We start from the raw sequence: 18,642 nt of genomic DNA on the forward strand, positions 1-18,642 counted from the left end.
ATTTTAAAGCTAGCAGTCAAACTCACAGACTTTTCCAGTATCCCTCATGTATAATACAAACCCTAAAAAGCAGAATGATTGCATTGTATTTTTGAGCATGAATTAAGTACCATAGCCATGACTCAGGCCCAGTTCTCACAACATGCACAATCCTGAAGCCCCAATGACCAGACTTCTGGTGATTCATCATGCAACATGCGTATGGGCTATGATTTAGTAGAAACATTGCTAATGTTAGAACAACTGAGTCAGTCATCAGCATATACATGATGGGGCTTGGCTCTGCACCTCTTGGAGTCCAGAACACCTACAGTCTCATGCTGTGACGTTCATTTCTTTAGGAAGAAGTGTAAGCATGTATGGATGGTGAGTTAGGTTTGCCCTAACTAAAAGGAAATTTACAGTGAAAGATGTTTGTGAGAAATCACTGAAAAGAAAGTGGTAATTTCATCAAGGATCTTTTGTTCAGCACTCATTTTCTGTCTATGCCTAACATTTCTCTGAAATGTTTCCTGTCAGAAACTGAGTTAGTCAAAATATCTAGATATACAGGAGCACTGACATTTTGAGATACATATTTTTTTTCTCCACAGAAAGCTTTATCATGTTACCATTTCACAATGATTATGAAAAAATATTTGGATGAATACAATTTTTACAATACTTCACGATTTGATAGTGGTAAACATATATATACCTATACTGCACTTGGCAACTGCAACAATAGTATATTTAAAGGATGAGATAATAAATCCTGCAGCATAGTCTGCGAGAAAAGAATACGTACAGTATCCATAACATTAAAAAACAAATTCAGCATGGGCAGTAGTAACAAAAATTAAGCACAAGTCAGTTTTTAACACTTAGACACTACAAATAAAATTTATCAGCACATTGTAAACTAAAAGAGGCTTCTCCCTGATTATAAGAACAGATAAAATTCTCAGACATGAATAGAACTGCTAGGTGCCTCGCCACTGTGAATCCGCCTCAAAAATACTTCTACTATTTTGTGGTAACAGAAGTTGGGATTTTCTGACGCATTCTGCTAATATTGCCAATCTGATCGGCCTCCTGAGCTATCTACAGAATTAAAAACATTAAGCTCTGCCTGCCCATAAATAACCTAGTCTGCTTCTATATGATGTCTGCCTGGACAACATCTTAGTAGGCAACATGGATGTTCTTAATGCCTGCCAAGCTGTAATAATTGTGTTAACTTCCATTTTATTCTTGGACTTTCGTTATTTTCACAGAACCAGAAGCTGTAGTCCAACTAAATAACTGCAGAAGCTTTGGGTGTTGTGCTCCTCTGCTTTAAGCAGCACTGCTTCCCTCTGTCTCTCTGGAACTTTCTCAGAGCATTGTTTCTATCTGTAACTAGTTTGTGCATCTGGAGCCCTGCCATCCAACTGTCCCAAAACTCACAGGCTGGTGCTGAGACAGGACAGACTGCATAGCAACAGAGCACTTCCAAAATAATGGGTTTCTGGGCTTTACACTTTACTTCCATGAAAGAAATGTCATGCATGCACAAACATCCACATCATTTCCATGATTAGTTGCATTTTTCTTTCAGAACAGGTAAACTACAGCAAGGAAACCACAATGAATAATGGAAATGCCCCATATTTCAGTTCACTATTTCTTTGAGAGCCCACAGGGTACTATGCTAAGAAGATATTTAATTTCCTTCCCCTTCTCTGTCCCCCTGCCTTGTCCAACTCTTTCAGCAAATTCCCCTGATTGGATCTGACTGAAGCTCCCACGCTGCTACTCTAGCGCATAGATCTTGCCTTCTCCATCCCTGCCAGACTAAAGATCACCACCCAGCCCCAGTTGGGCAGTGTCTCCCTTTACACTGATTTTGCTGGCATTTGCTGTTGGAATTTTCTTTACAGTGATGCTGGAGTAATAGAGACCCTGCTAACTCTTTGACAGACAAGCAGAATGTGAGGGGAATGGGTAACAGCACAGCACACTGCAAAGTAAGCTGCTTCCTGACAAAGCTTACACAGCAAGTATGAAACCCATACAAAGTTAATTCACATTAAAAAATCATAACCAACACACAGATTTCCCAGCTTTTCAATTATACATCCAAGCATGAAATTCCTACACTGGCTATTTGAAAAACATTGAACTAAAAAAATATCAAGAATTAGCTTCAGTTATTAGACATTATTCTTAGTTATTACACATTATTCTTAGTAAAATATCTGAAATACAGCAGTGCCCCTTGTTGCAGTAAGTTATTCAGCATGCTGGTTATAATACACACAGAACAGTCTTGCTCAAATTCTGCTTCACATACTTCTGGTATGTTTCCCATATGTGTATGTGTCTGGTATTTCTGGCAGATACACTTCTGGATATACATACATGCACACATACAAATAGATACGCATATGTAAATTGACTCATGTAAATAATCATTTTTAAGATAGAATATTTCAACTGCAGAAGTGTCTCAATGCAATTGCAGCCTATAACTATCAGGACACTCTTCACTATCACAAAAGTGGTCAGGATTTGCTAACTTTTCTGTGCCACATGCCTTTCTAATAGATCCATTATGTGCCACTATTACTTTTCCAGTGAAAGGATTATATTTTCAAAGGACTTTCAGATGTTTCATGAGAAAACAAAGGAATCTGAGCAAAAGACAGTGATTATATAGAAATAAACTGCATAAGTAGCTAAAGGAAAAATATTGCATCATTATCATTTTGAAACTGTATTTAGACTGCGCAAGGGAAGAAAAAAATGAGCATGGCAAAAAATAAAGGAAATAAGAGGCACATGCTGATACTTTGGGGGAGTCCCCTAGACTCCAGTGCATGAGCTCACTATCTGCCAAGTTATTTCTGTGGAATTGTGTAGATTTGTAGATTTCATAGTTTCCCACCACCAACTTGCTAATTCTTCAAAATGCTTTGGTTGAATTTAATCCTAAATACAGAAAGCAATTTATGATAAAGAACAGCCTGGAGCTCCTCATTATAGTAACATTAGTAACCAGGTCAATACAAATAATAAATAATTTAATAATAATAATAAATACAAACGCTGATGAGTTGCACAAAGTAATTGTCCTGTTTTTCAGACTTTGACCTCCATGGACAGTATTTACATTAAGGTGAAAGAGTGACAGTACTCTGCAAAAAGTGTAGGTTCCAGGACTTGTGAATTCTTCATGTCCACACTGTCTTTTCTTCCACCCTGCCCCTTGAAGATTCTAAGCCATGTCTGTGCCTATTATATATTTGAAATTTGAAAAATGCCTTCTGTTCTTGTTTAACAACAACACCAACATAAACCTAAGTAAAAATTGTTTGAAATGTTCAGTTAATAACATACCTACTGAAAATTGTAAATTACAAAAATGTTTTTGTTATTATTCCTCACCACCTGGGCATGTTTCTGCATGGTGGATTTTCTACTCTCACTTTGATTTTATTGGTGTGGAAGTTGTTCAGATGTTTACAGTAAAAACACTGCAGTAACTGTTCCAGCTAAGGCAGCTGTATAGTGCTAGCTGACTGTTACAGCACTGTTCATTTGCTTGTAGTGGAAACTTGAGAGCCACGGCCTCCCAGAGAAAGTATCTTGGTGACTTTGTACGACCTTTGGTTCTTGAATGCAGAGAGAAATATTTTGGAGGTTTCTTAAATTAAATCAACAAACAAGCAAATCCTTCATCCTGGGTTTGATACTGCTTTCCACCATGATTTCCCTTCCTGTTTCACTCTACAAGGACACATAGCTAAGCCAAAGACTTGTATATTACTCCTACTATCTCTCTCAACTATATATATATAGTTATATATATATATATAGTTATATACCTGAACTATATGTTCAGGTGCTGGAGTCTTTGTGGATATAAATCCCCACAGAGACACTACAGACAATGTGACCTGAACTTGAGGAATGCATGAACATTTAGAGGTCTGATTTCCCATTTCTGATGTCCTTAGTAATAAACTACTTTTCCACTTCTCATCTGAAGAACAAACCAAACTACAGAAGTAGATCAATGATACTGATATTTGTATGTTTTCACTGCTATTCACTGAAGCAGAGAGCAAGACTAAAGGTCTGTAAGAGAAAGAAGTTCTCTTGGCATGTCTCAACCCCATAGTGCTTATGGAGTCCAAAACATATGTTCATCAAACCAGTTCTCTTTAAAAACGTCTTAAGGAGTTTTCTACTGAGCACTTTCCCCTTAACTTCATTGTAGGCTCTCCATCAAGAAAGAAGCTCAGATGTTTTTATTTTGTAATGTGAATGTAACAGACTATTAATTTAAAGCTTTTGTAATTTTAAAATATTGCATTAATTGTCTTCAAACCAGGATTCTTTCAAGGCTCACTTAAGATTAACAAAGAAGCACAGTTTGAAGTTCCTAATTTCAGGGACTTTTGCTAGCATGTAGAAAACTTATCTTTATTATGTTTGCACATCTTAGGAAACAATCAATTGTGGAATTGCTCAGGTTGGAAAAGACCTTAAAGATCATCGAGTCCAAGCACAAACTAATCATACTACCCTAACTCTAATAACCTTCTGCTAAATCACATCCCTGAGCACCACATCCAAACAGTTCTTAAACACATCCAGGAATGGTGACTCAACCATCTCACTGCGGAGCCTATTCCAGTGCTTAACAACCCTTTTTACTGATATCCAACCTAAACTTACCCCGGTGCAACTTGAGGCCATCTCCCCTCGTCCTGTCACCTGTCACCACATTGGATGAGTTTTCTCAAATTTTAAAATAAATTACAGACTAGGATTCAGAAGAGATTATTTAAAATAGAAAAGGCATCAGAGAGTGATAATACTGAGGTATGCATGCTGCATTAAAGAATCATTACTGATCATTTCTGTGTTAAAGTAAAAGGCTTAACAACTGGTAAAGAACAGGCTGTGACATCTTACTGTTTGTATAAGGATAGTTTGAAACACAGCTATTTCACCTCGGTGAAGAATGCAGGAATCAGTGACATTGTTTTGTGTGGAGGCTCCCCTTCCTCTGGAGTCCAAGCTTGTGGGGAGAAAAAAACACCAACACCCAAAAAATGATTAGAAGCAGGACTCAATGACCAGTGAGAGCAAATAAACATAATAAAAACCTCTTTATAGAGGACCAGGCTTTTACAAACACTGATTTTTTAAAAAAAGCCATTACTTTGGGCAGCTGTTATTACTCTTAATTAGCTCAAAGTTGGTTTGAGCTCTGTCAGGTACTTGTTAGCAAAGTGGCAGCTGTGCAGAGGCCATTCTGCATCAGCCCACCAGAGAGGCAGGGGAAAAGCACAGCACAATGTGCAAACTTCCTGATCAGCCGGCGACCAGCATGAAAGAAACACAAAAATGTGATTTTGCACCCATAGTATTTGCCATAAAAGCTATGAGCTTTATATTAAATCTGTTCAGGTTTTGAAAACTCAAATTTCTTTGGTGAGAGACAAAGCAGGCAGTAGACATCTCAGCATTCTTCACGAATTTCTGCTTCAGACCAGGTTAACTAAAATGTTCTGTTAATCATATCCTTCCTTTTCAGTACTCGTGTCTGTATCCAATTCTATGTTATACATTTTCTAAACACTGCTATAGAAGTCTTGATTTTTGAGCAGTGTAGTCTTCTCAGAATCTGCACAACAGAAATTAGTTTGTCTTTCAAAAACAGCAGCCTCTGCAGCAGTGCAGAAAAAATATTTTTTTCTGCTGTGAGTTCCAGATACTTGATTCCAAAGTAAAGTTATAGCTAACATTTCAGTTGAACATGTAGCTTAAACATGAGTGTGATTTCAGTCAGATAGTGGTTTGAAACACGACCAAAGTAAGTAATCAAAGTTTGTCCCATGAATATGAGTAATGCTACAGGTACGGAAATAACTCACAAATCAGCCATGCAGCATTCTGACCTGGTTAAAATTCTGAACAAAATGGAGTGAAGAAAATTATTTATATGTGAAAACATGATCAGTCATAAGATCGACCCTCATGCTAAGCAATAGAAATCAAGGATATAATGAAAGAAATGATGTGTTGGCTTATGTTGCCTATTTTTCTCTCTGTTTACAGGTGTGCCTATGACATTCTGTATATCTACAGTATTTTCCAAGTGACTTGAACTAGGTAAGAAATGGTTTTATTGACACATGGAAATGTTACTATAGCTAGCGGGTTGCTTTTCCAAGATGGCAGGTGCATGACTTTGTGGCAGAAAGATCAAAGAGTTTCCCCCAGAGCATGGAGACAGTTCTTCACTAGAGATGAGCTGTGACAGGAGGGATCAGAGGAGCTGATCCAGAGCACCACGCCATGGCCTGCCAATACTGGTTAATTTTCTAGAAATGTGAGGGTGACAAAGACCATTCACAAAATAAACATGGTCCCTATGATCCCCATGGCCCTGGTTCCCAACTGTTAAATTGACGGAATATTGAGCACAGGCTGGGGTGAGATATGGGGGGATGTAACTGCCTCACCTTTCTGCTTTGCTCTGGCAAGAAGCCCAGGAAGGGGAGGGAAGGCAGAGTGACAGTAAACACAACCCTCCGCCATGCAATGATTTATTAACAGACTAAGAATTTCACAGTTTTTTGTTAATTATCCTTTTCCAAGGAGCTATAGGCATTCAGATATGCCTGTTTAACTGCATGGCAACTGAATCTCATGCAAGGTCCGATATTTGGTCATCTAAAAAATGTCCTTACACAACTGTACTGCTTATACTGAGAATGTATTTTTTATCATCTGGCACCTTCAAATGCCACCCAGAGCTACATTAACAAAAATAAACATTTATCAATAGCAAGAATTAGAGAAATCTTGAGCGATCACCTTGTGGTGGCTTGGCAGCCCCAGAACTCTGCCATTCAAAAGCAGGAGAATCAACACAGAAAATGGTGCTCACTGTGGCTTTGTTTGGTGCTCATTTGGCCAATTTTGCATCTTGAGGATGTGCACCAACGGTCCTGTCTTTTATCCTGCCCACCTCCCACTGACATCACAGTCACTTCAGGAGAGAAGCAGAGCATGGGGAACAGCAGGAAGAAATCTCTTCTCTCTAGGGTTGCTGGTTCTAAAGGAAATATAGCTCAGTACAGAACCAAGCTGGGAGATGAAAGAAACAGAGACCTTTACCTGCATTTCCTTCAGGTTAATCTCCCTGTTTATAAGGGGTACTTTGCACAGTGAAAAACAAAAACGGTGTTATGAAACTCATGCAGAAGTTTCAACTTTAAATCAGCCCTTGCAATTAGGAAATAACGTATGAAAATACTATTTTTCACAAAACATTATTAAGCTCTCATCATACCCACTACTAAACTTCCCTGCCACTGAGACAATTTATCTGCTCAAATGGGAGAACAAAAAGGGGAAAGGAGAATGTGGGAGTAAGAAGCAGCTGGAATGCATATGTGTATGTGCAGCTATTGTTTTCTTTGCAAGAGACTGCTGCAGCTGTGGAAACAGAGCACGTTGCTTCCAACTTTATTTCTGAATGTTATTAATTTAGAAAAAAAAAAAAGAAAAAAATGTAAGATGGCATAATCAATGCTCTAGGTTTCAAGTCTACGTGTAAATGACACAAAAACAATTTCAATAAAGGCTCTGTGCACACCAATCACACATTCAGACGTTTCCACCAAATTCTGTGCTCTCAGCAAAAACCGATTCCTTCAGATTTTACCCCTAATCAACGTGTTACAAGGAAAAGAAATACGCTGCTGTGAGTTTAGAGGTGTACTGGAGCTGAACAATAAGAAAAGAAGGTCACATAAACAGCCCATCCCCGTGTGTTTCTCTGAAGTTAAGGCAAGCAAATAGGAAAGGAAACACCATTCATTAGTATGAGATGAAATTCTCTGATCTGCTCCAGTCCTTTTTGCAGGAAGGAAAACAGAAGAACATGAAATAAAGGGAGTCTAAAAGCAATAAATTGCAGTGCAGAAGAATTCTCCCCTCGGGTACAACAATAAAATGGTCCACAGACTGTTGCAAGCACTGCACAAGCACTGCACACGGCTGGAGGAAAACCAGCACATCAGAACTGGAACACAGCAGTTGGTGCTAGTGTCTGTACTACAGCACATCACTCCTGAGCACTGAGAGCATGCAGGTGGCCTTCATCTTACACTGTGTGTGTGCAATGCTGCACTTTGAGAGCATACAGCTCAGATACTATGAATATCCTGGACTAGGCATGTTCGTAGGTACGGTAAATTTCAGCGACTCTTCAAAGCATACTGCCTAAAAGAATACGTCTGATATCATAGGTCCGTTTACTTGTTTAGATCTAAGGTAGTGCCATCTACCTGGGTGATGTATTTTAAAGTTAAAAATTTTGAGGTTTAAACTTACAATTCTGTGACAGCTTAGGAAAATATCCTTCTAAATGTTGTAAAATGACCTTGAATTGACAGCGAGAATGACTGAAGAGAAAATGACAAGATATAAAATAGAGGCTAACAACTACCATATCATTTTATAGGTAACATGATATAGATAATTATTTTATAATTAAAGAACACTGTGGGACTGAAAAAATCAGTTTTATTCAAGATTCAGGCACATTTAGAGTATTTTAGATATCTTCACATAACATCCAAATGCTGTGAAATCTATCATTTCCTATTAATGATTGAACAACTACATAAACATGGCAATTCTGAGTGTGACCTTGGAGATTGCCATAATTTCATTGCTTTACTGATCTTAAGTATATCATAGGCTAGTAAGTTTCTTCCAAATCCTTAGATTAGGCTTTAAGACTTTAAATTATAGATAAATTAAAGATAAATTATTCCTGAGAGTATGCTAATCAAGCCACAATCTCTTTTAAGTATTTAGACTATTCCTATTATCCCGTTCTATGATACGTCTGAAGCTCAAGTGTCTTAAGGCAGCTATTACGGAAAAAAAGAGATTGAGTTCTAGTTCCCTTAACTAATATGTAGCTACTTAAACAGAAAAATCAATACCATTAATTTTAATTGAATTTTTTTTTCCTCAGCGTCATCAAGATACCAAAACGAGCACCTGAATTAATGGATGAAACAAACCCCTTTTCCATTGCAGAGATCATAAATACCGATTAAGAAATATTCTTAGATGATTGCTTGTGTCATATCAACTTCACTGTTCTATTTGTTCTGCCTAATGTACTGTCATATAACATTATCACAAAATACGTACATTTACATAAAAAGAAAAAGATTATCTCTTCTTTCATCTCCCACATATCACACAGCAATCCAACATGGCAGGTTGTTCATCTAGAGCAATGAGATGTACCTGAGCATTTATATTGAGGGCTTAATTACACTAATACTGTTGAATACATTATGAAATGATGAACTGCTATTCAAAAGTGAAAAGAAAGAGTGCACAATCCACTTATTCCACTTAAGCAATATTAAGTTTCACACTGAATGCAATGCCCACCCAGATACTTCACGTTCAAGATCTTTAACACCAGCTGCATTCTTGTCAGCAAGATAAAGATGCCTTCTGCTGTTGTCTCTGCAGGTATCTTGGGACAGATGCATGCCAGAAATGGTTTCATGCCATGCCAAGCTTCTGCTAGAACTGAATTCATTTTCCAAGAAAAGCTGCAGCCCTGTCTGCATGAAGAGTTTTATCTGGATTGAATTGAAATGCTATTTGACTTTTCAACAACATAGACAGTTTGCTGTAATGATACATACTGGCAACAGCAGTGGCACTGAATCATTAGCAACAGAGGGCCAAGAGGCAAGAGACACGCTTTCTTCTGGGATCCACGCAGCTTTAAGCCTAAGCACTGAAAATGAATTCTAATTCTTCAGTCCTTCTGATGCTTCCATATTGGTTCCTTAGTCTTCTGTGTTTCTCATCCCTTCAAGCTGCAGTGGTACCACGTCCCTCATACAGTGCAGCAGAGGGACAGTAGCTGATATCCACAATGGACTTTCCAGTCTTCAGGTGAAAACATGGTGGGATATAAAGGCGTATCACCTTGATTCTAAGATCAGTTTGCAACAGGAGTTTTTAAAGCACAGCACTTACAAACATCTACTTATTTAGAATGCTTACTAGTAGTCATCTATAAGTCATGTCATGCACTGCTCGCTACCAAATGAGATCCTACTGCCTCACTTAATTCAGACTGTTGAAAGTACTACTGGAATTCCTTTCCTACTTTCCAATTCACTTGACAAATATTGCATTAAAATCCTTTTTTTTTTTTTTTTTTTTTTTTTTTTTTTTTTTTTTAAGAGTTGACCACAACACGCAAGTCTTCTTTTGCCTAAGGTAATGGCTGGTGTTGGAGACAGCATGTGCAACTCCTGATGGAATCATGTGTTAAGATAATGAAGTATGCTATCAATCTGGGTCCCAGATGAAAGTTTCCTGATTGACAACATAGGGAAATGAAGCATCTTTGTTTATTCACACAGGAGATTCAACATGGAAATCAAATGCTTTTGCTGCCATTATCTGAGCAAATGGATGTAGATGTAGGTGTGCTTCTGTAACAAGAAGGAAGGAGTGGAGAACAGTGTTTTAGTGCTGTCAGTCTTATGTGACAATTTTAACTAACATGAAGATATTAAATACTGTATAATATGGCATAAAAGGGAAGTTAAATGCTTGTATTCAAAGCATGATTTCTTTCTTAAGGGATTTTCAGATTTCTGGGTAGCAACAGAAGCTTGAAGGCAGACTGAACTCTTTTCCCAGATATTCCAGAATGCTGTGGTGGCCTGTTTCTTTCTCTGTTCAGAGCTCCATATGCTGGGACTGAGAAGGAGCCAAACTTCAACAAATAATATGTCCAGCTCATGGCAGCCCTTCCCTTACAACAGAAGAAAGTACTAGAATGCCCCTAAGATTCAGTTTACACAGCTGCATCAGATAAGATAGCACAAAGCCTGGAGCCCAGCGGTTCATTGAGCTGTTATCTGCTTATGTACCAAACAGATCCAAGTTTCTGTCCTTGTATTTCTGCCCACCTTAGGAAAAGGCTAGGGAAAATACAAGGCAGAACAGAAGCTGCAGTGAAATTAGGGATTATTGGCTACACATGTGATGGCTGCAAGGGTGTCAGGCTTTGGGGTGCTACAAAATTTCCTCCCACCATCCTGCTACACCGCTGAAGAGAACAAACTATGGTTAATATGGGGCTGAGGTTAACAGTGTATCTGTGGTCCAAGCTTTCAAGCAACCGAATAATTAAGCTCTTTGGACAAATTCTTCTTTAGTTCCCTCCTATACTTTAAGGAACAGACTAAGTAGCACTGTCTTGAATATCACTGCTGCACTCTCTAATCCTTTCTAACAATCAGTAATTTCTCATATATTTTGCTCCTCTGTAACATCTTGCTCTACTGATTGTATAGTGGAAGTATCCAAAAGCCTCACAGAAATGGAGGCCTCAGAGAGAAATGAGGCTGGGTAATAAAAGGGAGTATTAGGTTACGTGGGAATAGAAACAGGTGCCTACACACTGCAAGTCCAAAAAAAATCCTGAAACAGCATCTCTTACATGTACAACAATTGTACCTAAAAGTAATCAAAGCATGTATAAAGTGATTTCTATGACACATGAATGTTTTAATGAAACTACACCTTATTTAAGATGTTAGTAGGTAGGATTGATCCCAGACAAAATACTTCTAGAATGACTCAGGTAATGGAGTGACACTAGTGTAAATGAGGTGGAAATTGGACGTATACAAAACTTTGGCAGTATGCATTCAGTATATTAAACACTAAATAAAATCAATGCTGTCACTGTTGTATGCTTGCCTTCTGTGGAGTTTCTTCCCCTTTGGATGAAAACACTGGTTTGATAGAGTGATATTAGCATCACATACCTTACGGTAAATGATACCTCCTTTAAGACGCAGACCACCTGTACTGAGGCAAGAGGCATACTCATCCACACGTACAAAATTCTTCACTATATTAAGAGAGAATTTCAAGGCCAGTGGTAACTTGGCAGTTATTGGCCTGATTCAAACAAGAAAGCCAAAGACGAAGTTTTCACTGACTTCAAAGGGCACTGGTTCAGAGCACTAATTTTGGTCCTTCGGACCTAGCTGCAATTTCCATACCTACAAGAACTCAAATGGTCAGTACCAGATAGACAATTGTGTGTGATTCATTTTATTCTACAGTCAAACTCAAAGATATTCATGTACTCACACTTATCTCACTCAACTGTGTACCATTCTTATTTCTGAATTCACTGACCTACCCACATACATTATGCAAAAAAGGTCAAGCAGCAATTATGGTGTTGTGTCACTTATTGACTGCATATATTGTAATGGCTCATCAATTTCCATCGCTAACTTCAACACTTGTCAAAATCAATCTAATACTGTAAATCAAAGTCAATTAAGAAAAACTGAAATCATTTGTCATCTTTTGGAATGTGTGGCATTTACCTTCTCTAGGGTTTCTTTGGAGTCATGAGAATCTAAATCCATTTAAAAATTAAAATAAAAGGCAAAAGTAATAGTTATTGGGAAACAGCAGTTATTAAGGAGAGATGAAATCATATTCAGCATTTAGTATAACATATGCTTCATTGAATAACTATAGAGCTGTGACACTCGAAAAACCCTTTGTATGGATTTTTCACATCTTAATTTTGTTACTTAATTTCCTTAAATTAATTCCCTTAATTCCCATAAATTCCATGTAGAGAGAAAAGCTTTCTGAGATGGGATGGATTAAAAGTCTTGCTATTTTCTGAACTGATGCTTAAATGCATTTCTACTGTTTTCAACACCATGGGAACTTAGAAACCAGACTGTGAATACATACAGACACAAATAGGTGCCGGATGGGATTTTCAAAACCATGTCCCTAAATCTCCAAGAAAATAGTGCAAGTTACTAAATACACAATTGAAAAGTTTACTGATTCCCAATCTGCATCACTGAGCTTCTAAATAACTTCGTAAAATCTGGATCTTACAATCTGGACCTCACAATGCCAGCCAGAACAACTGATTTTGTTAAGGTAAATACAAACTTAGCTATACTTCTGTGAGCATGGGAACTCCAGAGAAACAGCATGGCAGTTTTTAAGGCAGGAAAAAATAGGTACGCTGACCTACAGACACTTATTTTGGCAAACAGGATTGGTGAACTGTTCTGTTTTATTGTATAATATTCTTGCCACAACAGAACTATATTATAGTTAAGGAAATGTGGATTATTATTTGTTACCTTTCTGTTCTCTCCTTTTTTTTTTTTTTTTTTTTTTTTTTTTTCTAAAAGGCCAACAAAAAGTTGATTTTCTTAGTATTTCCAAACCAAAACAACAATCTTCAAGGTAAAGGTGTGACAACAGAACAGCACATCAGTTTCACTAGTATAAGGCTTTTCACTTCACTTGATGAGGGTAACCCAGCACCAAAGAAATGCTGAATGTGCATGGGTCTTCCAGTCTCAGCCTTGGACTCCAGAATGGCATACAAAAAACTTGCAGTTAGGTTCAATGCCACAGAAATGGAAAATAAGAGAGCCCTCACAAAGCTAGGTACACACAAGGCTAAGCAAAAAAAGCAAGAACACAGCTGGGTGCCTGATGCCAACTGGTTTCCAGTAACAAGTGTTCCAGTGTTGTGTCTTGACCATTTTTGTTACAGATTTTTATCCATCTATGCTAAGCAAACCTGAAACTTACTGTACTGCACTTCTTCACCATAATACAACTCAAGCTGAACAAGTCATCACCAGCTTTGCAAACGCTTGCTGAGATTATCAAAGATCAGTCAACTATATTTCTCACAAGAGAACAACAACTTTGTGGCAAACTAGTTTTCAGCAGTTGGTCACAATGAGCTTAGAAAGTACGCGTCCAGCCTAAGAACAATATAACTGAAATACATTCTGAAATAGTACACACCCTGAGACAGAAAAAGCATGGTTGGGCTTTCACTTGAAATATTTGACTACTTAGAATTTGCTTATGTGCTATAAAAGAAAGTTTTATTCTGACATTTCAACTTTTTTATATGCTACATAAGCTCCCTTTCTCCCTTTATTTTCATAGCAATAACTAAATATTTTATGAATGAGAGGTCTTTGAACTACGTTTCTCTGATCCACTGACAGATTCTCACTTGTCTCTTAGACGTTGTATCACATACTTGGAGCAAATCATCTTGGGAGAGATCACATGGCATGTGCGTGGCGTCCAGGGGATCAGGCCCACCCAACATGGGTTTGTGAAAGGCAGGTCATGCTTGACCAACTTCATCTCCTTCTACAACTGGGTGACTAGACTGGAAGATGACAGAAAGGCTGTTCATGTAGTCTATCTAGACTTCAGCAAAGCCTTTGACATGGTCAAAGGGTAGGGAGGTCCTTCAGAGGGATCTAGATAAGCCGGATCGCTCGGCTGAGGTGAATGGGATGAGGTTCAACAAGGCCAAGTGTCGAGTTCTGCACTCTGGCTCTTACAACCCCATGCAGCGTCATAGGACTGGGGATGAGTGGCTGGATGACTGTGAAGAGCAAAGGGACCTGGGGGTGTTGGTTGATGCTCCGCTGAACATGAGCTGACAGTGTGCCGAGGTGGCCAAAAGGGCTGATGCTATCCTGGCTGCATTAGAAATAGTGCAGCCAGCAAGAGCAGGGAGGCAATCATCCCCCTGTAGTCAACACTGGTGAGGCCGCACCTTGAGTGCTGTGTTCAGTTTTGGGCCCTTCACTACAAAAAAGACATTGAGGCCCTGGAACGTGTCCAGAGAAGGGCAACGAAACTGGTGAGGAGTCTGGTGCACAAGTCTTATGAGGAGTGGCTGACGGAGCTGGGATTGTTCAGTGTGGAGAAGAGGAGGCTCAGAGGAGACCTCATGGCTCTCTGAAGGGAGGTTGTGGTGAGGAGGGCTTTGGCCTCTTCTCACAGTGTCACAAACAGGACACGAGGAAGTGTCCGCAAGTTGTATCAGAGGAGGTTTAGATTAGACATAAGGATAAACTTTTTCTCTCTCAGAGTGGTCAGGCACTGGAATGGCTGCCCAGGGAGGTGGTGGAGTCGCCGTCCCTGGCAGTGTTCAAGAAGCGTCTGGATGAGGAGCTACAAGATATGGTTTAGAGGCTTGTGGTAGCAATGATAATGGGAGGATGGTTGAACTAGATGATCTTGCAGGCCATTTTCAACCTTGTGATTCTCTGATTCTATATCCTATGAGAAAATAATCATCCTTGCCTATCAAACAAACAAACAAAAAAATGACAGTATTTCCGTTTGTTGCCAATGCTCTAGGTCAATTTAAAGGCCAATACAGTTCCACTTACTATCAAGAAGTTGCACAAACTCAATTCATTTTTCATCTACCTTAAGTGAGTCGCTCCCTAAGTCACAATCAGAAAAGGAAAAAAGAATATCTTTTCTTTCATTGAGGTTAATGTAAACTCCAAATTCCACCAGAGAAATAAAAATATGGCTGCGTATGTCCACATATCTTACTGCATGGCATTATAGGCGACAGTGATACACAGGTTAAGATTATCCCAGGCTAATATTCAGTGCTTCATAAAAATGCACAATTTTGTAGTGTCATGAAAAGATAAAAATGTATCTAATGAAGGACCTTTTTTAGCCTATCAAAGTATTTCACAATTAATCATGTGTGGATTAACTCACTTTTCAGAATCTTCCAAAATTCTCAGGTTCAGAAAAAATGAAAGTATTTTTTTCCTCCACTTTTTCCCATGACTCCACTCTCATTCTTGAGAGATGAAGAAAAAACTCATACTTGAAATTATGGGCCAGTCGCAATTTTCTAATCTAATCTATTATTATTGGTTTGATATGGAATTATCTGCTTTTCTACTGAGATTACCTGCATTCCCTTAATAAAACTGAAATAGCTGCTCAAACTGTTTTGCAGTTGAACTCAAATTGAAGACTTTATCTTCACTATGATTTAGAGTACTTTCTTATGACAAAACCTAGTCTTTACTTCATTTGTTCTAGAAAGTCATCACTATTCCTGCCAAGCATATACACGTGCTTTGCATCAACTACATTTAGAGACATTAGAATCCAAGTTTTGTGGGGTCCCTATAATCCCCAGGCTCAATATAAAATGGCTTTCAGAGACTCACCTACAAGAAGTTTAGGTAACTGCCTTCTGCTCTGACTTGCATATTTTGTTCGTTTCTCCATAGATGTCACTGCTTTGCCCAAAGTCACCTACTTTGATCTGTGCAAGGTTTCAGGAATTCCCTGTGTCTCCACAGATGTCATTATTCTGACAGCTACAAGATTTACAAGGAAAATTGGACAGATAGGTTCACGTGTCTGCATGCAAGCTCAAGATTCTGATGACGGTCTCAAAACCAGGTTCTTTCACATTAAACGTTAGAGTTTGTTATGCATTTTACTTTAAGGAAAAAACAAAAAATCACCTCCTTCACCTGACACTTGTTTTTCTCTTGGTCTCATGTATCAGTACGAGAAGAAACAGGTCTGAAATCTCAGAAAAAGGAAGATAACTCCAGCTAAATTACGACAAAACGACACAAGTGGAAATCGAAAAACAAGCGCACTGTTCAGACATTCACGCAACTTCTCATATAGATACACATAGTCTAGTGCTAAGAGACAGGTTCCTGGAGATAACAAAACAGAGACCTGTGCATTTTGCTAATCCACCTGTTTTTCCGTTGCTTTTCTTGCTGAAAGAAAATATACTTGTCTTTCTTGCTAACTTCCCTTGGGACTAAAAAATAAAGGAAATTTCTCATTCTCTCCTTGAGTCTACAAATTGCAAGGCGTGTTACTGAGAAAGGAAAAACAAAACAATATCCTAACAACATCAAAAATATCCTAACAAAATCAAAAATTTGACTATTATGGAAATCTTGATTAGCCTACAGATGGGAAAGAAATACTCAGATTAGCTTGCTGGACAAGTGGAAACAAATGAAGCACACTATACATTTTAATAAAAGCCAAAAATGCATACACTGTCTTTCACTCTCTCACCAGAAAGAATGATTTTTCCCACTCACTCCCTCAGGAATGTGCTTACAAAATTCCACTTCCCCTGTCTCAATTATTCCAACTTCAAAATTCTTCCCAATTATGGCCGTGTTTTCAGTTGCTTGTTTAAATTGTGTTTGACGGCCTCTACTACCTGCAGATAGTGCTTCATTTCTTTCGTTTCTTTTCTAGAAAATAAACTATGTCTGCACATTGCACTTTCCATCCTCAAGCAAACTGGCAGTTAAGGAAGCAAAATATAGATTTAGGAAATGTGGAATCTCTACTGATCTGTCTCAAACTTCCTACATGCCAAAGTACATGCCTTTGGACATGTAGAGCAAACTACAGAGAACTCTGACTGTATTAAAATTGCACTGTGTCTTCTTCAGATATTCCTCTCTCTACCCTCTCTCAGAGATTGCTCGCTCCAGAAAACATTTGCCTTGGTCTTAGCAGAAAGCCACTTTAATGACAGCTGAAGCAAACAGCCCAGGTTGTGGCTGGATCTTAAAAAAGAGAGAACTACACTCTCATTTGCTTCCTCTAGTACAGAGCAGTAACCTCTGTTAGAAGGGCAAAATTCAGCAAAGCATCTTAGGTCACACAGCTAGGCTCAAATAAATTTGACCATCACAGCTCTTAATTCTTATCAAACCAAAATAATAATCCAGTTCTCCTCTCACAGAATATTGTGATGCTAGCCTCAATGATGTTGCTAAAACCATGTGAAAACCTTTGATGGAAGCAGCTAAGGAGGGCCAAAACTGCAGTCTCGGCTTTAAGACCCAAGTAGCTAAGGTTTTCACAGTTCAGTGACTTCCTCCAGAGCCTGTGATGACAATTACAGATACGGAATTTCTCATCTTCACCCGTCTGAAAACAGCTTTCAGAAACTCCTAACTTGATCCAGGTTGAGAGCAAGATTACAGGGAAGAAGGGCAGAAGGAGGGGGAGGTCAGGCCCATCCTTCTGACTTCCCCATTTCCCAGTTTTATCACTCACCCATCCCATGAGGCAGCATGCCCTTTCTGTGGCTCTTTGCTCCGCACAAGTGCAAACAGACCAGACCAGACCAGCATCTCCCCCCTGGTGCCCCAGCCAACAGCAAAGTTCTCTGTTGGCTCTGCTGCAGGCTGTCCTCATGCTTCACTGGCTCTTGCATTATCATCCACCTACGCAGATTAAGACACAGTTTCTTTCCTTCCTCACTTCCTTAAATAATGAATTGATGAGGTGCAAACTTAGAGGCAAGTGGTATCTGCGAACTCACACAGTCTGTGAACATTTTTCTTAAACCATAATGGCTGTGTGTCATACATAGTAAATAGGTTAAGTCATCTACTTCAGTGAAGGGAAGCAATCTGTTCTCTCTCTGTCATGTCTTCTGACGTGCCAATCTCCAGGTGCATCGCGTGAGCAGAAAACGCTTAATTTTTCCAACAAGATCTTCATTTCCAGCAGAGGACGCAGAATGGGAGGGCATAGGCAGCCATACTGCATTCACTTCTCTCTGCTTCTTGTGTATTACTTGTCTTCAGGTGCCTATCACTTGCTTCAATGGATTGTCCGGGTTTATTTAGATTTCTTTACCTAAACAACTCTTAAGGAAATCCACGCTGTTATTTA

The 18,642-nt window shown here is 38.8% G+C and overlaps 1 protein-coding gene across 6 annotated transcripts in view; it reads right to left on the reverse strand.

Annotated features, from left to right (window-relative positions):
- ARSJ (arylsulfatase family member J) overlaps window positions 1–18,642 on the reverse strand; it is an 85,123-nt gene that overhangs the window by 49,243 nt on the left and 17,238 nt on the right. The gene's annotated exons all lie outside the window — the stretch shown is intronic.

Source organism: Tympanuchus pallidicinctus, unplaced genomic scaffold (genome assembly GCF_026119805.1).
Source record: "Tympanuchus pallidicinctus isolate F22 unplaced genomic scaffold, pur_lepc_1.0 scaffold2, whole genome shotgun sequence".
NCBI classification, from domain to species: domain Eukaryota; kingdom Metazoa; phylum Chordata; class Aves; order Galliformes; family Phasianidae; genus Tympanuchus; species Tympanuchus pallidicinctus.